Here is a 27,965-nt window from a genome sequence, read left to right as displayed (position 1 = left end):
CGGTGTCCATGTACATAGATCCCTGAAAGTTGCCACCCAGGTTGAGAGGGTTGACAAGAAGGCGTACGGTGTGTTAGCTTTTATTGGTAGAGCGATTGAGATTTGGAGCCATGAGGTCATGTTGCAGCTGTACAAAACTCTGGTGCGGCCGCATTTGGAGTATTGCGTGCAATTCTGGTCACCGCATTATAGAAAGGATGTGGAAGCATTGGAAAGGGTGCAGAGGAGATTTACCAGAATGTTGCCTGGTATGGAGGGAATATCTTATGAGGAAAGGCTAAGGGGCTTGAAGCTGTTTTCGTTAGAGAGAAGAAGGTTAAGAGGTGACTTAATTGAGGCATACAAGATGATCAGAGGATTGGATAGGGTGGACAGTGAGAGCTTTTTTCCTCGGATGGTGATGTCTAGCACGAGGGGACATAGCTTTAAATAAGACAGATATCAGAGGTAGGTTCTTTACTCAGAGAGTAGTAAGGGCGTGGAATGTCCTGCCTGTAACAGTACTGGACTCGCCAACACTAAGGGCATTCAAATGGTCATTGGATAGACATATGGACGATAAGGGAATAGTGTAGATGGGCTTTAGAGTGGTTTCACAGGTCGGCGCAACATCGAGCGCCGAAGGGCCTGTACTGCGCTGTAATGTTCTATGTTCTATATACAAAAGCCACTCCCCACCCCCCCCACCCCCCCACCTCTCATCCCTTCCACTCAACCCCATCAATGTCACAAATATGAATTAGCCCAAAAACAACCAAGCATATCTTTCATAAATTGATGTGACAATTTACTTCTTCACACATCACACACCTGGGGCAAAATTCTCCGTTATCGGCGCAAAGTCCGCCGATCGGCGCAAGAAACGGCGCAAATCTGACTTGCGTCACGTCGGAAAAATGGTTCAAAAGTCTCCGGCCCGAAATGGGCTAGCAGCGACGTGACGGGATCCGCGCTTGCGCACGTGGTTCACGCCGTGCAGCGTCATACACGGCGCACGGCGTGACGGCTCATAAGGCCGCGCTGCTCCCCCCCACCCGACCGGAACACCCGATTGGAACACCCGACTGGATGGCTGGCCGCCGCTCAGCCCTGAGGTTCCAGTCACGGGATGTGGAGGCGCTCCTGGATGCAGTGGAGCAGAGGAGGGAGGTATTGCCCTGTATCCCGGGCACGGCCGCAGAGTTGCCCCACACAACAGCCGGCGTCTGTGGAGGGAGGTGGCAGAGGATGTCACCGCTGCGGCCCTGACACCACGGACAGGCACCCAGTGCCACAAGAAGGTGAATGACCTCATCAGAGCAGCCTGGGTGAGCCTCCCCCCCCGCCCGATATCCATATCCCCCATATCCCTCCTCCCCATATCCCACCTCCCCCATATCCACCATATCCCCCCTCCCCATATCCCCCCTCCCCCATATCCCCCCTCCCCCATATCCCCCCACCCCATATCCCCCCTCCCCCATATCCCCCCTCCCCCATATCCCCTCCCCATATCCCCCTTCCCCCATATCCCCCCTCCCCCATATCCCCCTCCCCCATATCTCCCCTCCCCATATCACCCCTCCCCCATATCCCCCCTCCCCCATATCCCCCTCCCACATATCCCCCATATCCCCCCTCCCCATATCCCCCTCCCCATATCCCCATATCCCCCCTCCCCATATCCCCCATATCCCCCCTCCCCCATATCCCCCCTCCCCCATATCCCCCTCCTCCATATCCCCCTCCCCATATCCCCCTCCCCCATATCCCCCCTCCCCATATCCCCCACTCCCCCATATCCCCCCTCCCCCATATCCCCCATATCCCCAAGTGAATCCAGCCCTAACCTTAACCTCTGCAATGCACGCGCAACCGATGACGTGCATTCATATACCTGCCTAACACTGTTGTCTTTTACCCCTGCCACGAACCCCACCCACACCCCCGCCACAGGAGAAGCGCGCACACAACAATAGGGAGCATGTGAGGACTGGAGGAGGCCCCGCTGATGAGAGGCCACTGAACGAACACGAGGAAAGGGCCCTGGAACTGGCTGGCGGACCTGACGACCGGGAGGTTGCTGATGCAGAGGTCGGGGGCGTACTAGCAAGTGAGCCACCGACAGCCCGTCCCCATATCCCCCCTCCCCTATATTCCCCCCTCCCCCATATCACCTGATCACTGCCTGATGTCTAACCATGCATGCTTCATTGCGTATCGCAGGACCAAACGTCCAGGCACCCATCCCCGCAGGTGCAGACCGCCCGCAGGATGCCCCTCGGAGACCACGGGAGACGGAGAGACCCGGACCCTCCGGCATGCGACGCCCGCAGGATGCCCCTCGCACACCACGGGAGACGGAGAGACCCGGACCCTCCGGCATGTGACGCCCGCAGGATGCCCCTCGCACACCACGGGAGACGGAGAGACCCGGACCCTCCGGCATGCGACGCCCGCAGGATGCCCCTCGCACACCACGGGAGACGGAGAGACCCGGACCCTCCAGCATGCGGCGCCCGCAGGATGCCCCTCGCACACCACGGGCGACGGAGAGACCCGGACCCTCCGGCATGCGACGCCCGCAGGATGCCCCTCGCACACCACGGGAGACGGAGAGACCCGGACCCTCCGGCATGTGACGCCCGCAGGATGCCCCTCGCACACCACGGGAGACGGAGAGACCCGGACCCTCCGGCATGCGACGCCCGCAGGATGCCCCTCGCACACCACGGGAGACGGAGAGACCCGGACCCTCCGGCATGCGGCGCCCGCAGGATGCCCCTCGCACACCACGGGAGACGGAGAGACCCGGACCCTCCGGCATGCGACGCCCGCAGGATGCCCCTCACACACCACGGGCGACGGAGAGACCCGGACCCTCCGGCATGCGACGCCCGCAGGATGCCCCTCGCACACCACGGGAGACGGAGAGACCCGGACCCTCCGGCATGCGACGCCCGCAGGATGCCCCTCGCACACCACGGGAGACGGAGAGACCTGGAGCAACAGGGAGACGACACCCCCGTCACGTGTGGCAGCGATGACGCAGGCGTGTGCCACCCAGCGACGAGGGGGGCAGCCACAGGCCCCCGTCACATCCGAGCCAGGACACCACTACCCAGGACACCACTACCCAGGAGACCACTACCCGGGACACCACTACCCAGGACACCCCTACCCGGGACAGCACTACCCAGGACACCCCTACCCGGGACAGCACTGCCCAGGACACCCCTACCCGGGACAGCACTACCCAGGAAGACGAAATACCGGACAGTGACTCAGAGTGGATGGGTGGCGACGAACCCCCACCCCAAAGTGCCATGGACTCAGAGTGGGACGAAGAGCACGACACAACGCCACTGCTGTCACCAACACCCTCCACCATCGCAGAAACACTCACCTCGGTTGGGCACTTTAGTGATGAGGCGTCTGGTACACTCACTGGTGCGCACAACACAGCCGTCCCGGTACTGCAGGTGGAGATAGGAGCAGCAGAGGGGCCGGGCGGTCGGAGGGCAGCCCAGCCCAAGCGAACATCTGCCGCCCAGATGGATCCCGGGTTCCTGGAGTTTCCACACCCACACATAGATCCGATGCAACCACCGACCCGGAGACGAGCGAAGAGGGTGACGGGCGGCTTGCGGCGGCTGCAGTCGCAGGTGGAGGAGTCCACCCGCGTCCAGGAGCTGGAAGTGGTGCCGGTCATGCGTGCCATCCAGGCCGACACCGCACGGGTGGCGTCCGCGGTGGAGGCAATGGGTGCGACGGTGTCAGACATGGGGAACGGTTTGCGAGGCCTGGGGCTTTCCGTGCAGGCAGCGTCTGTGGCCCAGGACATGGCTGCCCTCTCACAGGAGGCCATGAGCCAGTGCCAGCGCCAGATGGCAGAGGCACTCAACACCATGGCCCTGTCTCAGCAGGCCTTAGCCCAGTCTCTGCAGGCCATGGCCCAGTCTCTGCAGGCCATCGCTGAGGGCATCGGCGCCAGTGGCCATGTGCGAGCCGGCGTCGCACTGTCACAGACAGGGTTTGCCAACCCCCTGGGTTCCATGGCTGCAAACCTGCAGACCCCTGTCGATACCAGCACGGGCCTCCAGGACTGGCAGCGCCAGATGCCGGAGGGGGGGGGGTCGGATGGCCAGTCCGTTCACATCCCCCACCCATGTAGAGGCCTGGGGGCCATCGGGCACCCCGAGGGAGGAGGAGGTGGTGTGGTCCGTCCCGGGTCCCCCTGTAGGGGAGGTCCGGGAACACCGCAACACCTCGGACTCCCCCCCTTCCGCCCCAGGTGCATCGGGTGGGCAACGGGCAGGACAGGCTGGCAGCTCGCCATCCCAGTCGCCCGGGCCGCAGCCTGGCCCATCTAGGCCAGGACGCCCTAGGAAGCGGTCGCCAAAGGGATCCAGTGTCAGAGGGCAGGAATCACAGGAGTCCACCTCCAGTTCTGCTGTACCGTCTGGGGAACCACGTAGACGTAGTCAAAGGGCCCGTAAGGCCAAACAATTAGACACTGAGTAAGTTGGCACGAGTGCAGGGCACAGATGAGTTTTAGGGGCTAGGGCACGTGCATGAACTCCTTTGGTTATTAAAGTCAATGTTACACCTACAGAAGCTGCCTTTGTGCTCTGTCCAAAGCGTGCGGGGGTGTCATGTACGTTGAGCGCAAGTGTGTGTGTGAGGGGTGTGTCATGATATTCAAACACACACATCATGATGGACACACTAACAGGCAAATCAGAGTACACAACACCACAACCAATCACAGACAAGAACACCAACCACATAAAAAGCACGAGCACGACACCTGGTGGTCAGTAGGTCTGGGGAGAAGGGAACAAGAAAGAGCTGTTAAAACATCACAAGCAGGGAACCCCCCACGTGCAGAGTGCAAAGACCAAACTGTAAATAGTAAGTTTAAATAAAGTAGCGTTGTACCATATGCAACCGTGTTGGCTCATCTGTGTGTCAGAACACCCAACACCACATGGTACAGGAGTGGATCGATACCTGCCTACTAACCTACCATTCTGGACATGGACCACACCGGCAAACCGCAGCCGATGCAAGTCGCGGGGAACCTAGGTACCAACTGGAAGCTCTACAGGCAGCGATTTGACCTGTACATCCGTGCCACCGAAAAACAGAATGTCTCGGATGACACGAAGATTGCAATGCTCCTCTTCCACGCGGGTCCGCACGCCACCGACGTCTTCAACTCACTGGTGTTCGAAGAAGGCGAAAGCCAAGCCAAATATGACACGGTCATCCTCAAACTGGACCAGCACTTTCAAGTTGAAGTAAATGAAAGTTTTGAAAGATACCTCTTTCAGCAACGCCTGCAAGGTAAGGAGGAGCTTTTTCAACCCTTTTTGACGCACCTCCGGATTCTAGCGCAGTCCTGCGGTTACGGCACCACCACAGAGTCCATGATCAGGGACCAGATTGTTTTTGGCGTTGCCTCTAGTGGCCTACGCCAGCAGCTTCTTAAAATGAAAAGCCTCACCTTAGCGTCTGCTGTGGAAGCCTGTGTCCTCCACGAAAATGCTACCTGCCGTTTTGCCCGATTTCAGGCGTCTGAGTTGGCACGGAGGGGGTCCCCAGCCGTCGAATCTGCAAGCCAGGCCACCCACGACGTCGAACGCATCCAGGCCGTCGATTACTTCCCGACCCACGGCCCGGACGACAGCGGCCGCTTCCCGCGCTTTTCGCGGTCTCCCGCGCAGGTGCGCGCCAAAAATAACGGCCACAACGAGGGACGCACTGCGCAGGCGCGCCCACCGCAAGATCGCACTGCGCATGCGCAGTGGCGCAACGAACGCCTTGACGTCATGACGTGCGGCAATTGTGGAGCTCTACATTTAAAAGGGCAATGTCCTGCAAAAAACCGACAGTGCCACAGATGTGGCACGATGGGCCACTACGCAGCCCACTGTCGTTCGGCTCAACCCATGGATCCGGCGCATCCTCGACAACCTCGCAGACGAGTCAGGACCGTCCAGCCCACGCATCAAGACTTCCAGTTAAGTGATGCAGATGACCAGGATGCCTTCCGAGTTTCTGTCATTGATGTCAACAAGGTCAATGCCATCAATCCAGCCGATGAGTGGTGTGCCACCCTGACGGTCAATCGATCGCGCGTCGCCTTACGTCTGGACACCGGCGCATCCGCCAACCTGATTGCTTACTCTGCAGTCCAGGCCATGAAGGTCAAACCACCCATCACGCCATCCCGGCTCAAGATGGTTGACTATAACGGTGACTCACAAGAGGTACACGGCCACACTCCCCTTCGAAGTTGTCGGCTCATCAAAGGACTCGTTACTGGGCGCACAGGCGTGTAAGGTCCTTCACCTGGTACAGCGCATTATGTCTCTCTCTCCAGATGAGATATCCGACTTCCCGGATGCTGAGTTCCACGCAAATCTCCATTCCCTCCTTGCTCAAAACCAGGAGGTTTTTGAAGGCATGGGGACATTGCCATACACGTACAAGATTCGACTCAGACCGGACGCCATCCCTGTCATTCACGCACCTCGCAGGGTTCCTGCGCCACTCAAAGACCGCCTCAAGGCACAACTGCAGATTCTTCAGGACCAAGGGGTCCTATCCAGGGTCACGGAGCCCACGCCATGGGTCAGCTCCATGGTCTGTGTAAAGAAGCCCTCTGGAGAGGTCCGTATATGTATAGATCCAAAAGATCTGAATAACAACATCATGCGGGACCACTATCCCATCCCGAAACGAGAAGACCTCACCAGCGAGATGGCGCGAGCCAAAATATTCACTAAATTGGATGCGTCCAAAGGATTCTGGCAGATCCAACTGGACCCGGCCAGCCGAAGACTATGCACATTCAACACCCCTTTTGGCAGATTCTGCTACAACCGGATGCCATTCGGCATCATTTCGGCATCTGACGTTTTCCACCGCATTATGGAGCAGATGATGGAAGGCATCGAAGGGGTACGTGTATATGTGGACGATATCATCATTTGGTCCACCACTCCGCAGGAACACATGCATCGTCTACGACGTGTCTTTACCCGCATACGACAAAATGGCCTGCGTCTCAACCGTGCGAAGTGTGCCTTCGGCCAGACGGAGCTGAAATTCCTCGGGGACCACATCTCAAGGTCAGGGGTCCGTCCCGATGCAGACAAGGTTAGCGCCATCACAGCCATGCCACGACCGGCTGACAAGAAGGCTGTCTTCAGATTCCTGGGCATGGTCAACTTCCTTGGGAAGTTCATTCCCAACCTGGCTTCTCATACAACAAATATGCGCCATCTCGTAAAAAAATCGACAGAATTCAACTGGCACCAATCGCATCAGCGGGAATGGGAGGAGCTCAAGCACAAACTGGTCACGGCACCAGTGCTGGCTTTCTTTGACACGACTCGCCCTACAAAGATCTCAACAGACGCCAGCCAATCTGGTATTGGAGCGGTACTCCTGCAAAAAGACAGCACGTCGTCATGGGCCCCGGTTGCATATGCCTCACGAGCCATGACCCCTACCGAACAGCGCTACGCGCAAATCGAAAAAGAATGCCTGGGCTTGTTAACTGGACTGGACAAGTTCCACGACTATGTGTATGGCCTGCCACGATTTACGGTCGAAACTGACCACCGCCCCCTGGTCAACATCATTAACAAAGACCTGAACGACATGACTCCTCGCCTCCAGCGCATCTTACTTAAACTCAGGAGGTACGATTTTGAACTGATCTACACTCCGGGGAAGGAACTCATCGTGGCGGACACTCTTTCCCGAGCAGTGAGCACACCACCAGATGCGGAGGGGTTCGTGCGTCAAATTGAGGCACACGTAACTCTGACAGCAGCAAATCTGCCAGCTGATGATCCTAGTCTGGCCCACATACGCGCAGAGACGGCGACTGACCCCCTTCTGCAGCGAGTGATGCGCCACATGACGGAAGGGTGGCTAAAAGGGCAGTGCCCCCAGTTTTATAATGTGCGAGATGATCTCACCAATATAGACGGGGTCCTTATGAAATCACACAGGATCGTTATTCCGCACAGCGTGCGCCAGATGATTCTTCATCAACTACACGAAGGCCACTTGGGCGTCGAAAAATGCAGCCGAAGGGCCCGGGAGGCGGTATATTGGCCGGGTATTAATGAAGACATAGCCAACATGGTGCTCAACTGCACAACCTGTCAGAGGTTTCAGCCGGCGCAACCTCCGGAAACACTTCTACCACACGAGATGGTGACGTCCCCCTGGGCGAAGGTGGGTGTTGACCTATTTCACGCGCTCGGCAGAGATTACATTGTTATTATAGACTACTTCTCAAACTACCCGGAAGTCATGCCTCTCCATGATCTGACGTCGTCCGCAGTCATTGGGGCCTGCAAGGAAACATTTGCTCGCTATGGCATTCCAAGGACTGTCATGTCAGACAATGGACCTTGTTTTGCCAGCCGTGAATGGTCGTCCTTTGCCGCAGCATATGGTTTCACTCATGTGACATCCAGCCCTCTGCATCCACAATCGAACGGGAAGGCTGAAAAGGGTGTCCACATCGCCAAGCGGCTCCTGTGCAAGGCGGCTGCTGCCGGATCGGACTTTAACCTTGCCTTGCTGGCCTATCGATCGGCCCCGCTATCCACGGGTCTCTCGCCAGCGCAGCTACTAATGGGTCGCTCCCTCAGGACGACGGTACCTTCCATCCTGGCACCAACAACAGACCATGAGGCGGTTCTTCGGAACATGCAACTGCAGCGTGATCGCCAGAAAAGTCGGTACGACACACGAGCGACGGACCTGCCCCCCCTGTCCTCCGGAGACAAAGTACGCGTCCATCAACCGTATGGTGGCTGGTCAGCACCGGCCGAAGTCCTCCGACAAGTGGCTCCCCGCTCGTTCCTGGTTCGCATGCCGGATGGTTCCGTGCGTCGCCGCAATCGGCGCGCCCTTCGCCGACTTCCACGCTCACAGCCACACAGCACGCACACGCCAGATCCTCAACAGGCTTCCGAGGATGACTTTGTGGAGCTGCCGCACATCACGCCCTTTCCATCGCCACCCATGGCCATGCCTGCACAGCAGCCGGTGGTTCTTGATCCACCCTTGAGGCGGTCAACCCGAACTCGTCGCAAGCCCATTAGACTGGACTTATAATACCGTTCATATGTTTAACAAGTTGCACAATTTTACATGATAACCTGTTGTTGTTTATCGTTCCAGATGTCGTCTGACTGGACAACTGTTCAAGTTTTTTTTCTTCTTCTCTCGTTCGCATTTATGTTATGTTATGGTACAACTTGGTTCATGTGACGCACCCGACATCGCCCCATGTACATAGTTCCGTCATATGCACATGCTGCGCACGACACACACACACTCTTAGATGCACTCACGACACGATCATATTTATTACCACGTAGGCACATATCTTTGTAAAAAGGGGGGATGTCATGATATTCAAACACACACATCATGATGGACACACTAACAGGCAAATCAGAGTACACAACACCACAACGGTACCATATGCAACCGTGTTGGCTCATCTGTGTGTCAGAACACCCAACACCACAGGGTGGTCTTACCTCAGCCCCAGGTGAGTCTTCTCCCTTCCCCCTGGGCCGCCATCAACATCCCCCCGGGCAGAGGACGGGACCGTGCGCTGCAGTGTCACAGCCGCATGCAGGGATGGTCTGGGTGGATGGTGGTACTGTGGTCATGGGTCAGACATAGTCCAACGATGTGGAGCCAGGAGCTCACCGCAGGGCGGGTTGTCATCATCCTCCATGGCCTGCGATAGACACGCATCCACTCGCAACTGTGTGAGCCCGGCCGTTGTGCCGCAGGTGGGTCGGCAATGGGGGGGGGGTGGTGTGCATGCGGGTGGGGTGGGTGGGGTTGGGGAGGGGGGTGAGGGTGCTGGGTGGGTGGATGGGCGGGGGGTGTGGGTGGTCGGCTGTTGCCATGGTGTGCGGTCTGTGGCCATACTATCCGATTCCCACGCCCATCTAGTCAGTGAAGCGGGCGGCTATCAGTCTGTTCCGTGCCCGCTGGGCCAGCCGGTAACGGTGGACAGCCACCCGCCTGTGTCTAGCCCGTCTGCCCTGACCATTGCCCCCATCCCCCTCATCTGGGGAGGACTGCGCCTCTTCCTGCTGCTCCTCCACTCCGCCCTCCTCTGCCTGCGGCACATCGCCCCTCTGTTGGGCTATGTTGTGCAGGACGCAGCGCACCACAATGATGCGGCCGACCCTATCTGACCGATACTGGAGGGCGCCCCCAGAGAGGTCCAGGCACCTGAAACGCATCTTCAGCACGCCAAAGCACCTCTCTATCACTCCCCTTGTCGCTACATGGGCATCATTGTAGCGGTTCTCCGCCTCATTGCGTGGCCTCCGTCCAGGCATCATCAGCCACGATCGCAATGGGTAGCCCCTGTTGCCCAGCAACCAGCCCCTCAGCCGGGGATGGCGTCACTCGTACATGCCGGGGATGGATGAACGCGACAACACGTATGAGTCATGTACACTGCCTGGGTAACGGGCGCAGACGTGCAGGATCATCATGCGGTGGTCGCAGACCACCTGTATGTTCATCGAATAGGTCCCCTTCCTATTGGCGAACACGGCCCTGTTATCTGCAGGTGGCCGCACGGTGACGTGCATCCCATCGATCGCGCCCTGGACCATGGGGAACCCGGCCACGGCAGAGAAGCCAACGGCCCGGGCATCTTGGCTGGCCCGGTCCACAGGGAAGCGGATGTAACGGTGCGCCATGGCATATAGGGCATCTGTCACTGCCCGGATGCACCGATGCACCGATGTCTGCGATATGCCGGACAGGTCCCCACTCGGTGCCTGGAATGACCCCGTTGCATAAAAGTTCAGGGCAACCGTAACCTTGACGGACACGGGGAGAGGGTGTCCCCCGCCACTGCCACGCGGTGACAGGTGTGCCAGCAGGTGGCAGATGTGTGCCACGGTTTCCCGCCTCATCCGGAGTCTCCTCCTGCATTCCCGGTCCGCGAGGCCCTGGTATGACTGCCGGGGCCGGTACACACGGGGCGCCCTCGGGTGCCTCCGTTGCCGTGGGGCCGCGACGTCCTCCTCCCCCTCCTCGTCCTGTCGGTCAGGTGTCCCTCCAGCCTGGGCGGCTGCCGCCTGCCCCTCTGCGGCAGCCTGCGCCGCCTCTCTGGCACGCTCCTCCTCCTCCTCCTCACCAGGACAACATGGACATTATCGGCTGCCGCCACGGCGGCCAACAACGCTGGATAATCGGAAAACATGACGGCCTGGTTTGGCGGGGGGGGGGTGGGGGGTGAATGACGACATGTCATCATTGCCCATATCCCCTCCTCCCCCCAGCCAGGTGGCATGGATCGCATGGGTCCAGCTGTTGGAGGCTGGCACCTGGCCAGGTGGACCAACTCACTTGCCCCCACATCCCCCTCCCTGGCACAGACGCCCTATCGTCCACCCTGGCACGGATCCCCCCACCCCCAACCCCCTCCCCGGCACGGGCCCCCCCCATTCCCCTCCCCGGCACGGACCCCCCCATCCTCCTCACCGGCACGGACCCCAACCTCCTACCCGGCACGGAACCCCCATCCTCCACCCCGGCACTGGCCCCCCCCCCCATCCTCCTCCACGGCACGGACCCCTACCTCCTCCCCGGCACGGACCCCACATCCCCCTCCCCGGCACGGACACCCCCATCCTCCTCCCCGGCACGGACCCGCCCATCCCCCTCCCCGGCACGGACCCCCCCCCCATCCTCCTCCCCGGCACAGACGCCCCCCATCCTCCTTCCCGGCACGGACATGCCCCCCCATCCCCCTCCCCGGCACGGACGCCCCCATCCTCCTCCCCGGCACTGACCCCAACCTCCTCCCCGGCACGGACCCCAACCTCCTCCCCGGCACGGACCCCACCCCCCCATCCCCCTCCCCGGCACGGACCCCCCACCCCCCTCCCCGGCATGGACCCCCCCGCCCCCCTCCCCGGCACGGACCCCCCCATCCTCCTCCCCGGCACGGACCCCAACCTCCTCCCCGGCACGGACCCCAACCACCTCCCCGGCACGGACCCCCCATCCCCCTCCGTGGCACGGACCCCCCATCCCCCTCCCCGGCACTGACCCCCCATCCCCCTCCGTGGCACGGACCCCCCATCCCCCTCCCCGGCACGGACCCCCCCATCCCCCTCCCCGGCACGGACCCCAACCTCCTCCCCGGCACGGAACCCCCCCTCCCCGGCACGGACCCCCCATCCCCCTCCCCGGCACGGACCCCCCCATCCTCCTCCCCGGCACGGACCCCCCCATCCTCCTCCCTGGCACGGACCCCCCCATCCTCTTCCCCGGCACGGACCCCATCCTCCTCCCCGGCATGGACCCCACCTCCTCCCCAGCACGGACCCCCCACCCCATCTCCCACCCCGGCACGGACCCCCCATCCCCCTCCCCGGTACGACCCCCCATCCCCCTCCCCGTCACGGACCCCCCCCATCCACCTGCCCGGCACGGACCCCCCCATCCTCCACCCCGGCACGGACCCCAACCTCCTCCCCGGCACGGACCCCAACCTCCTCCCCGGCACGGACACCCCCCCATCCCCCTCCCCGGCACGGGCCCCAACCTCCTCCCCGGCACGGAACCCCCCCCCCCCCGTGCCCCTCCCCGGCACGGACCCCCACCCCCATCCCCCTCCCCGGCACGTACCCCCCCCATCCTCCTCCCCGGCACGGAACCCCCATCCTCCTCCCCGGCACGGACCCCCCCCCCCATCCCCCTCCCCGGCACGGACCCCAACCTCCTCCCCGGCACGGACCACAACCTCCTCCCCGGCACGGACCCCACCCCCCCATCCCCCTCCCCGGCACTGACCCCCCATCCCCCTCCGTGGCACGGACCCCCCATCCCCTCCCCGGCACTGACCCCCCACCCCTCTCCCCGGCACGGACCCCCCCCACCCCCCTCCCCGGCACGGACCCCCCCATCCTCCTCCCCGGCACGGACCCCAACCTCCTCCCCGGCACGGACCCCAACCTCCTCCCCGGCACGGACCCCCCCCCATCCCCCTCCCTGGCACTGACCCCCCATCCCCCTCCCCGGCACGGACCCCCCATCCCCCTCCCCGGCACGGACCCCCCATCCTCCTCCCCGGCACGTACCCCCCCCATCCTCCTCCCCGGCACGGAACCCCCATCCTCCTCCCCGGCACGGACCCCCCCCCCATCCCCCTCCCCGGCACGGACCCCAACCTCCTCCCCGGCACGGACCACAACCTCCTCCCCGGCACGGACCCCACCCCCCCATCCCCCTCCCCGGCACTGACCCCCCATCCCCCTCCGTGGCACGGACCCCCCATCCCCTCCCCGGCACTGACCCCCCACCCCTCTCCCCGGCACGGACCCCCCCCACCCCCCTCCCCGGCACGGACCCCCCCATCCTCCTCCCCGGCACGGACCCCAACCTCCTCCCCGGCACGGACCCCAACCTCCTCCCCGGCACGGACCCCCCCCCATCCCCCTCCCTGGCACTGACCCCCCATCCCCCTCCCCGGCACGGACCCCCCATCCCCCTCCCCGGCACGGACCCCCCATCCTCCTCCCCGGCACGGACCCCCCCATCCTCCTCCCCGGCACGGGCTCCCCCCCATCCTCCTGCCCGGCACGGATCCCCCCATCCTCCTCCCCGGCACGGACCCCAACCTCCTCCCCGGCACGGAACCCCCCCTCCCTGGCACGGACCCCCCATCCCCCTCCCCGGCACGGACCCCCCCATCTTCCTCCCCGGCACGGACACCCCCATCCTCCTCCCCGGCACGGGCCCCCCCCCCCATCCTCCTCCCCGGCACGGACCCCCCCAACCTCTTCCCCGGCACGGACCCCCCCATCCCCCTCCCCGGCACGGACCCCCCATCCCCCTCCCTGGCAGGGACCCCCCCATCCTCCTCCCCAGCACGGACCCCCCCCCATCCCCCTCCCCGGCACGGACCCCAACCTCCTCCCCGGCACGGACCCCCCATCCTCCTCCCCGGCACGGAACCCCCTCCCGGCACTCCCCCGGAGCCCAGCCCACTCTAACCACCCCCTCCGCCGCACACACACACACACACAACCCGAGACACACCTCTCCCCACACATTCCGACTGCGGCCACGCCATCGCCTGCCCAGCGGCTAATCCCCCAGGCCGTCACTCACCTCCACGCTGGTCGGCGTGAACCTGGAGCACAGGCTCACGCCGATGAAAAGGAGGTTTGATTTACGTCGACGTGAACAGTCATCACGTAGACGGGACTTCGGCCCATCCGGAAGGGAGAATATCATCAGGCCCAAAATCGGCTGCCTTGTGGAGACCCGTGCCATTCTCCGACGTCAGCGGCGCCATTAACGCCCCGCCGACTTTTCTCCCTTCGGAGACTTCGGCAACCGGCGGGGGCGGGATTCACGGCAGCCAACGGCCATTCTCCGACCCGCTGGGGGGTCGGAGAATGACGCCCCTGAAATGGATACTTGCTGGTGAACCAACTGGGGATGGGCATGATGGGAAATTGGTGCAAATCAAAAATATTTCTATAGTTCTCATTTTGACAATGTGTAACACGCCCATTGGCCTACCCTTTCCCAATTACAGACCTTGACTCTTTCTTTTCCCAGTATGTCTACATGGTACAACAGAGAGAGTTGCTCAGCTTCCTGCTCGCTGAGTACTTAGATTCTCTTGCCCAATAGCGTCTGGCGTTTAAAGCTCACGCAGGGGTCAGGCCAGGCCATCGAAAGATGAGGCAGCACATGGGATACGGATTGGTTGGGGAGGCAGAGTTCCGAATCGCATCCTCACTTCCACTTCTCCTTTCAGCGACATCCGTCTCGAGCTCGAGGCCCAGCCATGCTTGCTGCAGATCAGTGGCTGGATGAATGGCCAGTGCTAAGGTGTCGTCAGTCTGATGATTCGAGCTGGCATTTATAGAACGCAAGAGATTAGTAAGAGCCTGCCTGCCATTGCCTCATTGCTGCTTTCAATGCTCAGTGGAGGTGGCCACTCTTTCCAAGGACAAAGGCATCATTGCAAAGGCAGACTCCACTACTCTCACCAATATACACAATGCAGCCGGAATGCCTGCAAACATCTTTCACATTCTCTGCTTCTTCTTCAGGGGGTATCCTGTTCATTGACGGTCCCCAAGGTAGAACATTTGCAATCAGTTGAGTGGAGCTTGGAGAATCCTATGTCCTCGAACTTGGGCTCTCCACTCCTGTCCCTCTCTCCATCACAGGTCTTGCTCGCTTGTGATGTGTTAGATATCAGGTGAAAACTCAATGACCTGCCTTACTGGTCCCACAAGAGTGTCTGTGTGTCTGAACTGCTGCAAGTTCAGTATGAGCCCTGGGGGATGGTGCACCCCGGGGGAGGTGATGGTGATGATGCCTAGACAGAGAGGGATTGGCCCAGCTGCAAGATATGTTGGTGTGAGCAGTAATGTTTTTGAGAAGGCAGGGTGAGGAGGCTGGTATGGTACACACAGAATTTTTTTTTAAAGTCGTTTATGAGATGTGGGCTTCGCTGGCGAGGCCAGCATTCATTGCCCATTCTTAATTTCCCCGTGAAAAGGTGGTGGTGAGTTGCATTCCTGAGCCACTGCAGTCCATGCCCTGCAGGTACACCCAAAGTGCTATTCGGAAGGGAGTTCCAGGATTTTGACCCAGCGACAATGAAGAAACGACGATATATTTCCAAGTCAGGGTGGTGAGTATTTTGGAGGGGGCCCTCCAGGTGGTGGGGTTCCAATGAATCTGCTTCCCTTGTCCTTCTAGATGGTAGTGGTCGTGCATTTGGCAGATGCTGCCTAAGGAGTCTTGGTAAGTTCTTGCCATGCATCTTGTAGATGATACACATGGCTGCCACTGTGTGTCGGCGGTAGAGAGAGTGAATGTTTATGGAAGGGGTGCTAATTAAGCAGGATGCTTCTTCCTCGATGGTGTCGATTGTTAGAGCTGCACTCGTCCAAGTGGGGAATATTCCATCACACTCCTGACTTGTGCCTTGTAGATTGTGGGCAGGCATTGGGGAGTCAGGAGGTGAGTTCCTCGCTACAGGATTCCTAGCCTCTGACCTACTTTTGTAGCCACAGTCACCCTCTCCACAGCAGCTGCCTGACCGACTGAGTATTTCCAGCATCTTTATTTCTGATCTCCCATATCTGCAGACTTGTGTTGCATGTTCAGAGATTATTGCGTCCTGACCAACCTGCAAATAGATAATCTATATAACCAGAGGCATCAGTAACAAAGCAGCTCATTAGTGAACACAGAAAATCAGAAAATAAAATGATCCCTCCTCTGCAACCTGTCATCGCTTGTATTTTAAGTGCTGGGGGACATTTTCTGACATTAAGGTGCCATAGAAATGAAAATTATTTGTGTGTAATACGAGGTGCACAAATGGAGACTTTGTTAATGTCTTTGATAAAAAAGGAAGGTTGTGATAAAGGATTGGTATATTGGAGATTGGTTTAAAGAAGGGAAGAAAATATCTTCTGGAAGGAAAGTTAAATTGCCCAGAAACAAAATGGAAATTCGCTTGAATGCTTCCCGAACCCATTAGGTGCTGATGTGGGTTGAGGATTGAGGTGTGTGCTAAATCCAGGATGGCAGAGTTTGAAATTCATCTGTCAGATTCTTCTTCATCTTGTTCTGTCTTTTTGTTTAATTTACTGTCGGCTGTATATCACAAAACTTCCTTGTCTTTTCTGTGAATCCTGCATGGCGCAGCTTGCAAAGAACAAAGAACAAAGAGAAGTACAGCACAGGAACAGGCCCGTCTGCCCTCCAAGCCTGCGCCAACCATGCTGCCCGTCCAACTAAAATCTTCTACACTTCCGGGGTCTGTTTCCCTCTATTCCCATCCTATTCAAGTATTTCATATTTGCTGGCCTTGCCAGCGAAGCCCACATCTCGTAAATTATTTTTTAAAAATCTTAATGCGCGTATTAAACCAGCCTCCTCACCCTGCCTCCTCAAAAACATTATTGCTCACACCAACATATAGAACATAGAACATACAGTGCAGAATATGAAATCTCACTTTTCATATTTCCTGAATGTGTGTGCAAGTTCGGCTCAGTTGGTAACACTCTTTACCCTGGGTCAGAAGATTTGTGGTTTAAAGATTACTGGCTGAACGAGTACTCGTACACATTGCTGCCAAACCAGATGCTGTCCTGTGGAACCAGGAATGGCTGGAATGCTCCTTCACCCCCCCCCCACACACACACACACACTCTCCCCCCCTGCCCCTCCAAGGGACGCTTAGGCCTCCTCCCGCTTTGGGTCCCCTTTTCCCAAACACGAGACAATCACCTCACCTCCTCTCCCCACCCCTGTTCCCCAGCACTGGAGATGGTCGGTGGTCTCTGGGCTGTGTAGTTTCCCACCTACTTTGCACGCAGTATGATGGGAAGTTGGCTTCTGAGAGCTAAAATAGCCTGGGTCTCATTTCAACAACAAGAATAAATTTACATTTGCACAACACACTCGATGAAAGTTGGGGGGGGGGGGGTGGGGAGGGGGGATGGTGGGACAGTGGTTAGCACTGCTGCCTCACAGTGCCAAGGACCCAGGTTCAATTCGGCCTTGGGTGACTGTGTGGTGTTTGCACGTTCTCCCCTTGTCTGCGTGGGTTTCCTCCGGGTGCTCCAGTTTCCTCGCACAATCCAAAGATGTGCAGGTTTGGTGGATTGGCCATGATCAATGGGTGGGGATACCGGCCGAGGTAGAGTGCTCTTTCAGAGGGTCTGTGCAGACACGATGGGATGACTGCACCATAGGAATTCTATGGTAATGCCACCAGACTAGTAATTCAGAGCCCAGGCTCATGCTCTGGGGACATTTGTTCAATCCCACCATGTGGCAGCTGGTGGAATTTAACTTCAATTAATTAATCTAGAATCTCAGTAATGACAACCCTGAATCTATTAAAAAGTGTTGTAAAACACCATCAGGTTCACTAATGTCCCTTTAGAGAAGGAAATCTGCCATCATTACCTGGTCTGCCGTCCATGTGACTCCTATGTGACTCAGGACTTAGTCTCCCGATGGGAGAATTGTGCCCCATGTGTTAGAACAAAGGAAGTCTTTAGCTGCATTAATCTTTGGACTGTGGGAGGAAACCGGAGCACCCGGAGGAAACCCACGCAGACACGGGGAGAATGTGCAGTCTCCGCACAGACAGTGACCTAAGCCGGGAATCGAACCTGGGACCCTGGAGTTTTGAAGCAACTTGTCTAACACTGTGCTACAATGCCTCCTAGCTTGCTGTCCAGTTTAGGTTGGGTAGCAGACTCCCTCCCGATGTTACCAATTCAGTCAGAGACCCAGCCGCCTTGGAAACTCCATTGCTGAGTCTGGTCGGACACCTGGAAGGGCACCCTCAGAATCAAAAATCCATGCGAAGACTTCAGAGGGACGCCTAAACTAATCAAGCTGCCTACGCAAAAGAACCTTAAAATAATCTAAAACCAAGTTCCCTGTAAAGGTGGATCTTTCGACAATTCTGATCAAAACAACAGTAATATGATGACAGTAAAACCTTTTCATAGTTCTGCATGATTAAAGTACAATGAACCTTTGCAAAACACACGTGTGAGGCAGTGTCGCAGAATAATGCCCAGTTGAGCTATCAAGAGCTAGCACCTTGCAATTTGCATTTACATTTCCAGCACTCTGTATAGAATCAAGTGTTAGAACAAAGGAAGTCTTTAGCTGCATTAATCCTTGGTCAGAAAGGGTGCTCCAGTGCTCTTCAAGATGTTGTGCCATGTCTTGGCTGCTGTCTTAAATATAGGAGAGGAACGACTTCTGTGTTCAACTTGGTTACCACAGACAGCTTTGTTTTTAATTAAAAGAAAAGTCTGCCGAGACAAAATTTCTGTTTTTTGCCACAAACCCTTACCCCTGTACCTTTGAAATGGTTTTTAAAACAACCTCCCACTGCCATTTACCTACACACTTTGCAAAACCCACTGATTAGAGAATGTCATAGCACGGATGAAAACCTTTCAACCCATTCTATCTGTGCTGGCTGTTTGAAGGAACTATCCAATTAGTCCCACTTCCTAGTCTTTCCCATTATTACTGCAAGTATTTTTCCTGAAATATTCATCCAATTTCCTTGTTAATACTGGCAGCGCTTTCCAATTCATTGTGGAATAGAAATGTCTTCATGTCATCTCTTGTTGTTTTGCCAATTACCTTAAATCTGCGCCCTCTGGCTCCCGCCCCTCCCGCCAGTACAAACAACTTCTGCCTATTTATTCTATAAAAACTGCTCATAATTTTGAATGCCTCTTTTAAATCCCCCCTTAGGCTCCAAAACTCTCAGGAGAACATTGTAGAAAATGTATTTGGAAAGCTAAATCCGTGCACCAATTTGATACTAATCATTATTATAGTCACAAGCAGGCTTACATTAACACTGCAATGAAGTTACTGTGAAAATCCCCGAGTCGCCACATTCTGGCGCCTGTTTGGGTACACGGAGGGAGAATTAAGAATGTCCAATTCACCTAACAGTCACATCTTTCTGGACTTGTGGGAGGAAACTGGAGCACCGGAGGAAACCCACGCAGTCACCGGGAAAACGTGCAGACTCCGCACAGACAGTGACCCAATCCAGGAATCGAACCAGGGACCCTGGCGCTGTGAAGCAACAGTGCTAACTGATGTGTTGGTTAAGCTGGGTCTGTGAGGACTGCGTTTACTGTAGCAGCGAGAGAGACAGGCTTCCAACACTTGAAGAAATGCAACTCTATTTTATTAAGCTCTTAACTATTAAACATACTTTAACTGTGGGTTGACACTATGCTGACTTGACTGGAGACCTGAGGCTAACCTGACCAGACTATCTTACTGCCACATGGTGGATGTTCTAGTTGATGCTCACAGGCTCTGACTGTCTCAGAGGCTGCATCCCAAGAGAGCGGGAAAACGAGTACCCTCTGGTTTTATAGTAGCCGTGTCCTGTCTGGTGATTGGCGGCTATTTTCTTCATTGGTCATCCTTTGTGTCACTCACTGTCTGTCGGTGCACCATCATATACTTGTGTGTATATTATGACATCTCCCCCCTTTCAAAAAATGTGTATGTGTCAATAAATAGTGGGTGTGTATATGAGCCTCTGTACAAAGTATGTAAGCGTACTCACATGAGTAGGAGCTTAACTATATACAAAACACGTGAACGTATTTACATGGGAAGGTGTCTAGTGCAGATAGAGGGCAGATAACAAATTAGGAAGAAACAATATGTACAGATGTGTAAACGGATCACAAGGTAATGCAACATTCAGTCTATAAGTTCAGTCTCTGTGGCGGGCGACAAATTCTGGTTGACCGCCTCAAGGGCGGGTCAGGGGCCGCCTGCACTGGAATGGGTGGAGCTGCGTCCAACGTAGACGGTGGCAAAAGAAGCGGCAGATCGGTGACCTCTTGGAAGGGTGTGTCCTGAGGAATCAGTAGGCGAGGCGGGACATCACGTTCAGGTGGCGAGCGTGGAAGCAGTCGCAGTGCCCGCCTATTATGGCGAAGGAAAGAGCCATCATGCATGCGAACGAGAAATGATCTGGGGGCCACTTGCTTGACCACCACAGCTGTGGCAGACCAGCCACCGTCAGGTAGCTGAACACGAACTCGGTCAGCAGGGACCAGAGCAGGGAGATCTGTGGCATGGGCATCATACGCCGACTTGCATTGGGCCCGAGACAGTTGCATTCTTTGCAGGACTGGAAAATTGTCAAGGTCCGGGACGTGGATAGCTGGCACCGTCGCCCGTAGTGTACGGTTCATTAGCAGCTGTGCTGGGGACAGGCCAGCGGACAAAGGAGTCGCCCTGTAGGCTAGCAGTGCCAGGTGAAAATCTGAACCCGAATCAGCAGCTTTACACAACAGTCGTTTTACAATGTGTATCCCCTTTTCTGCTTTCCCATTTGACTGGGGGTAGTGGGGGCTTGAAGTGACGTGCGTGAAACTTTACTGTCGGGCAAAATCCGTCCACTCCTGACTGAAGAAGCACGGGCCATTATCTGTCATGACTGTAAGTGGAATGCCATGACGGGCAAAGGTCTCTTTGCACGCCCTGATGACTGTTGCTGATGTGAGGTCATTCAGTCTGACCACCTCGGGGTAGTTTGAAAAATAGTCCACAAGGAGGATGTAGTTCCGGCCTTTTGCATGGAAGAGATCAATGCCAACCTTGGTCCATGGGGAGGACACCAGTTCATGCGGCTGCAAAGTCTCTTTCGGCTGAGCTGGCTGGAACCGTTGGCACGTTGGGCAATTTAGGACAGTGTTGGCGATGTCGTAATTGATGCCAGGCCAATAAACTGCCTCTCGGGCTCGCCGGCGACACTTTTCCACCCCCAAGTGACCCTCGTGGAGTTGGCCGAGGACGAGCTCTCGCCTACTCTGTGGTATTACTATCCTGTCCAGTTTCATTAGTACGCCATCGACCACTGCCAGGTCGTCTTTTATATTATAGAACTGTGGGCACTGGCCCTTCTGCCAAGCATCTGTGAGATGGCGCATGACCCGTTGGAGTAAAGGATCCCTGACCGTCTCTTGATGAATCTGCACGACCCTTTCGTCAGTGGCCGGAAAGTTGGATGCGCAGAACTCAACATGGGCGTCGATCTGGCAGACGAAATCCGACTGCTCGCACGGCGTGGTGATGGAGCGAGAGAGTGCATCGGCCACAATGAGCTCCTTGCCCAGGGTGTAGACCAGGTCGAAATCATAGCGTCGGAGTTTGAGGAGGATACTCTGTAGGCGTGGCGTCATATCGCTGAGGTCCTTCTGTATGTGGCCTGTGGTCTGCTTCGACCGTAAACTTGGGGAGTCCATACACGTAATCATGAAATTTGTCAATCCCCGTAAGGAGGCCCAGGCACTCTTTCTCGATTTGAGCATATCGCTGCTCAGTAGGGGTCATAGCTCTAGATGCATATGCGACTGGGGCCCAGGAGGAGGATTCGTCGCGCTGGAGGAGTACTGCACCAATGCCAGCCTGGCTCGCGTCGGTGGAGATCTTCATCTCCTTGGCAGGGTCGAAAAATGCCAGGACCGGGACCTTGATGAGTTTCGCCCTGAGCTCACGCCACTCTCGCTCAAGAGCGGGGAGCCACTTGAAGTCGGTGTTTTTTTTGACAAGATTGCGGAGAGCTGTGGTGTGAGATGCAAGGTTGGGGATAAACTTCCCAAGGAAGTTGACCATCCCTAGGAAGCGGAGGACCCCCTTCTTGTCCTCCGGTGTCTTCATAGCATTGATCGCCGACACCTTGTCTGCGTCTGGCTGCACACCGAACTGCGAAATATGGTTGCCGAGGAACTTTATTTCTGCTTGACCGAACGAGCATTTGGCTCTGTTTCGTCGGAGGCCATGCTCGTGGATCCTATGGAACACTCGCTTGAGGCGATCGATGTGTTCCTGAGGAGTTGTGGACCAGACAATAATGTCATTGACGTACACTCACACCCCCTCGATGCCCTCCATCATTTGATCCATTATTCGGTGGAACACCTCCGAGGTGGAGATGATGCCAAAGGGCATCCGGTTGTAACAGTAACGACCAAATGGGGTGTTAAAAGTGCAGAGCTTTCGACTGGATGTCTCCAGCAGTATCTGCCAAAACCCCTTGGAGGCATCCAGCTTCGTAAATAACTTGGCGTGAGCCATTTTGCTGGTGAGCTCTTCTCGCTTAGGGACAGGGTAGTGTTCCCTTGTGGCACACAAAGACTCCGTGAGACGAATAGAGTGAAGTCGATGAGGCTTTATTAAGCGTGTCTGTTCCCCAGCAGCCCGATAGTAAACTGGCCTGCGGGGGAAGGCACCGGCTTCTTATACTTCGCCTTCAGGGCGGAGCATGAGGTCAACGGCCAACCAGGACCCGGGATCTGTCAGCCAATGACATTAGGGCTTCCAGTCCCACATGACCCCCAATACATACTACCACATTCACCCCTTGTCAAAATGAACCCGGCGGGGTGATGCTTCGTATGGTGGTAAGGGTTTACAGGGCTGGTCCTGGGAGGATAGAACAGTTACATGGTAGTACAGTATTGTCCTGTTACAACTATTTACAGAGTGTATAGGAAAAACAAAATGTTCATTGGACAGTCCATCTTTGTTTTACATCGACGCCACGAGTCGGTCGGGCGGTCTGGTCGTCCGTGTCGATCGCCTCGGCCCCGGCGGTGGTGGTGGTGCTTGTACCAGCGTTGTCGCCTCCGGGAGCCGCACGGTTTCAGCTGTCGGTGCAAAGGGGAGGGGGACTGAGCCTCCTGGGAAGGGGGCGGTCGCGGGGTGCGGCGGTGGCAGGAAGGGGGGCGGTTGGGTTGATGGTGTCGGGGGGGTGTGCGTGGTGCCGGCGGGCGCCAGATTCCGCAGGGAGACCGTGTCCTGTCGGCCGTCGGGGTACTCCACGTAGGCGTACTGGGGGTTTGCGTGGAGGAGGTGAACCCTTTCGACCAACGGGTCCGCCTTATGTGCCCGCACGTGCTTTCGGAGCAGGATGGGTCCTGGGGCCGCCAGCCAGGTCGGCAGCGACGTTCCAGAGGAGGACCTCCTAGGGAAGACAAGGAGACGCTCGTGAGGCGTTTGATTAGTGCTTGTACATAATAACGACTGGATGGAATGGAGAGCGTCCGGGAGGACCTCCTGCCACCGTGAAACTGGGAGATCCCTGGACCGTAGGGCCAGTAGGACGGCCTTCCAGACCGTGCCGTTCTCCCTTTCTACTTGCCCGTTCCCCCGGGGGTTGTAGCTGGTCGTCCTGCTTGAAGCTATGCCCTTGCTGAGCAGGAACTGGCGCAGCTCGTCACTCATGAAGGAGGACCCCCTGTCGCTGTGGACGTATGCGGGGTAACCGAACAGCGTGAAGATGCTGTTCAGGGCTTTAATGACTGTGGCCGCGGTCATGTCGGAGCAGGGAATGGCAAAAGGGAAGCGGGAGTATTTGTCCACTACATTAAGGAAATACGCGTTGCGGTCGGTGGAGGGGAGGGGCCCTTTGAAATCGAGACTGAGGCGTTCAAAGGGGCGGGAAGCCTTAATCAGGTGCGCTCCATCTGGCCTGAAAAAATGCGGTTTGCATTCTGCGCAGATGTGGCAGTCCCTTGTGACCTCCTCTAAGGAGTATGGGAGATTAAGGGACTTGATGAAGTGGTAAAACCGAGTGACCCCCGGGTGGCAGAGGTCCTCGTGGAGGGCTTGGAGGCGGTCAATTTGTGCGTTGGCACATGTGCCGCGGGATAGGGCATCGGACGGCTCGTTCAGCTTTCCGGGCCGGTACAAGATCTCATAGTTGAAGGTGGAGAGTTCGATCCTCCACCGCAAGATCTTGTCGTTCTTGATCTTGCCCCGCTGTGCATTATCGAACATGAAGGCTACCGACCGTTGGTCAGTGAGGAGAGTGAATCTCCTGCCGGCCAGGTAATGCCTCCAATGTCGCACAGCTTCCACTATGGCTTGGGCTTCCTTTTCCACTGAGGAGTGGCGGATTTCTGAGGCGTGGAGGGTTCGGGAGAAGAAGGCCACGGGTCTGCCCGCTTGGTTAAGGGTAGCCGCTAGAGCTACGTCCGAGGCGTCGCTCTCGACCTGGAAGGGGAGGGACTCGTCGATGGCGCGCATCGTGGCCTTTGCGATGTCCGCTTTGATGCGGCTGAAGGCCTGGCAAGCCTCTGTCGACAGAGGGAAAGTCGTGGTCTGTATTAGGGGGCGGGCCTTGTCTGCGTACTGGGGGACCCACTGGGCGTAGTACGAAAAGAACCCCAGGCAGCGTTTCAGGGCTTTTGGGCAGTGCGGGAGGGGAAATTCCATGGGTGCGCGCATACGTTCGGGGTCGGGGCCTATTATCCCATTGCGCACTATGTAGCCCAGAATGGCTAGCCGATCGGTGCTAAAAACGCACTTGTCCTCGTTGTACGTGAGGTTCAAGGCTTTGGCGGTCTGGAGGAATTTTTGGAGGTTGGCGTCGTGGTCCTGCTGATCGTGGCCGCAGATGGTTACATTGTCGAGGTACGGGAACGTGGCCCGTAACCCATGTTGATCAACCATTCGGTCCATCTCCCGTTGGAAGACCGAGACCCCGTTTGTGACGCCAAAAGGGACCCGTAGGAAATGGTATAATCGCCCGTCTGCCTCGAAGGCTGTGTACTTGCGGTCACTTGGGCGGATGGGGAGCTGATGGTAGGCGGACTTGAGGTCCACGGTGGAGAAGACTTTTTACTGGGCAATCCGATTGACCATGTCGGATATGCGGGGGAGAGGGTACGCGTCTAGTTGTGTGTACCTGTTGATGGTCTGGCTATAGTCAATGACCATCCTTTGTTTCTCCCCTATCTTCACTACTACCACCTGCGCTCTCCAGGGACTATTGCTGGCCTGGATTATGCCCTCCTTTAGTAGCCGCTGGACTTCGGAGCGAATGAAGGTCCGGTCCTGGGCGCTGTACCGTCTGCTCCTAGTGGCGACGGGTTTGCAATCCGGGGTGAGGTTCGCAAACAAGGACGGGGGTTGCACCTTGACGGTGGCGAGGCCGCAGATAGTGAGTGGGGGTATGGGGATGCCGAATTTAAACGTAAGGCTCTGTAGGTTACATTGAAAATCTAAGCCCAGCAAGGTAGGGGCACAGAGTTGGGGAAGGATGTTAAGTTTGTAGTTTTTGAATTCCCTCCCCTGCACTGTAAGGGTAACTATGCAGAATCCCTGGATCTGTACGGAGTGGGATCCTGCAGCTAGGCAAATCTTTTGTGCGCTGGGGTAGGTAGTTAAGGAACAGCGTCTTACCGTGTCGGGATGTATAAAACTTTCCGTGCTCCCGGAGTCGACTAGGCATGGCGTCTCGTGGCCGTTAATTAGGACCGTTGTCGTCGTCGTCTGGAGAGTCCGGGGCCGAGCCTGATCGAGCGTAACCGAAGCGAGCCGTGGTTGTAGTCGTGGGGTGGGGTCCGTTGTTGCCGTCCAAGATGGCGTCGGGGATGGACAAAATGGCCACCCCCATACATCGCACGTGGCTGAGGGGTCACAAGATGGCGTCGGGGGTGGACAAAATGGCCGCCCCCATACGTCGTACAGGTCGGGGGCGGTCCAAGATGGTGGCGCCCCTCCTCCCCTCGTGGTGGTCGGGACCCAAAATGGCGGTGCCTGCGGGTCGCACATGGTGTGCTGGGGGGTCTGGGAGCGCTAGGACCGCGCGGAGTTCCTGCATTGCGAGCGCCAGGGCCGCGGGCGCTAGGACCGCGCGGAGTTCCTTCACTGCGAGCGCCAGGGCCGCGGGCGCTCGGACCGCGCGGAGTTCCTTCACTGCGAGCGCCAGGGCCGCGGGCGCTAGGACCGCGCGGAGCTCCCTCGCCGGGGACAGCGGTGGTCGGGGCCCAGGTCGGCAGCGCCGGCGGGTCAGTCGTGGGGCCGCGAGCGCTGGGACCATGCGGAGCTCCCTCGCCGGGGACAGCGGCGGTCGGGGTCCAGGTAGGTTGCGCCGGCGGGTCAGGCGTGGGGCCGCGAGCGCTGGGACCATGCGGAGCTCCCTCGCCGGGGACAGCGGCGGTCGGGGTCCAGGTAGGTTGCGCCGGCGGGTCAGGCGTGGGGCGCGGGACGGGGGTGAGGGCCCAGGTCGGCGGCGCCGGCGGGTCAGTCATGGGGCCGCGAGCGCTGGGACCGTGCGGAGCTTCCTCGCCGGGGACAGCGGTGGTCGGGGTCCAGGTAGGTTGCGCCGGCGGGTCAGGCGTGGGGCGCGGGACGGGGGTGAGGGTGGCGTTCGGGATGCGAAAGACTCCTTCCTCTCCGTGGAGAGTGTTGGCCGGCACCCAAATCGGGAGCACCGGCGGCGGGTCGTACATGGACTGCGGGGAGGGGGGTTGGGGAGCGTAGGCGGCGTGCAGGGCTCCCAGTTCTCCCGGGGCCGCGGTGGTCGGGACCCAAAATGGAGGCGCCTGCGGGTCGCACATGGCGTGCTGGGGGGGTTGGGAGGCATAGACTGCCTGTAGGGCTCCCTGTGGCCCCAGGACGGCGGCGACCTCGCGGGATCGGCACACCACCGCATAGTGGCCCTTTTTCCCGCAGCTTTTGCAGATGGCTGCGCGGGCCGGACAGCGTTGTCGGGGGTGCTTCGCCTGGCCGCAGAAATAGCAGCGGGCGCCCCCGGTGCGACTCGGGGTTTGAACTGCGCAAGCCTGTGGGGTGTCCGGGGGGGGGTAGGGGGTTTGCCGCGACGGGTACGTATGGGGCCCAATGGCCTGCCGCGCGGTCGGGGCCGTAGGCGCGGGTATTACGCGCGGCTACGTCCAGCGAGGCTGCCAGGGCCCGTGCCTCTGAGAGTCCTAGCGACTGTTTTTCTAGAAGTCTTTGGCGGATTTGGGAGGATTGCATACCTGCCACAAAAACATCGCGCATTAACATGTCCGTATGTTCGTTTGCATTCACCGACGGGCAGCTGCAGGCTCGTCCCAAAATCAACAGCGCGGCGTAGAACTCGTCCATCGATTCTCCGGGAGCTTGTCGTCTCGTCGCGAGCTGGTAGCGAGCGTAGATTTGGTTAACTGGGCGAACGTAGAGACTTCTCAGTGCTGTGAACGCCGTCTGGAAATCGTCGGTGTCTTCAATGAGGGTGAAAATCTCCGTGCTCACCCTCGAGTGCAGGACCTGCAGTTTTTGTTCGTCTGAGACTCGGCCTGTGGTCGATCTGATGTAGGCCTCGAAGCAAGTCTGCCAGTGTTTGAAGGCTGCTGCCGCATTCACTGCGTGGGGGCTGATCCTCAGGCATTCCGGAATGATCCTGAGCTCCATAGTCCTTTTTAGGCACGCTTAATAAATTGTGGCGCACAAAGACTCCGTGAGACAAATAGAGTGAAGTCGATGAGGCTTTATTAAGCGTGTCTGTTCCCCAGCAGCCCGATAGTAAACTGGCCTGCGGGGGAAGGCACCGGCTTCTTATACTT

The sequence above is a fragment of the Scyliorhinus torazame genome, chromosome 8 (assembly GCF_047496885.1).
Source record: "Scyliorhinus torazame isolate Kashiwa2021f chromosome 8, sScyTor2.1, whole genome shotgun sequence".
Lineage (NCBI taxonomy): Eukaryota > Metazoa > Chordata > Chondrichthyes > Carcharhiniformes > Scyliorhinidae > Scyliorhinus > Scyliorhinus torazame.
Note: the sequence above shows the minus strand (reverse complement) of the source record.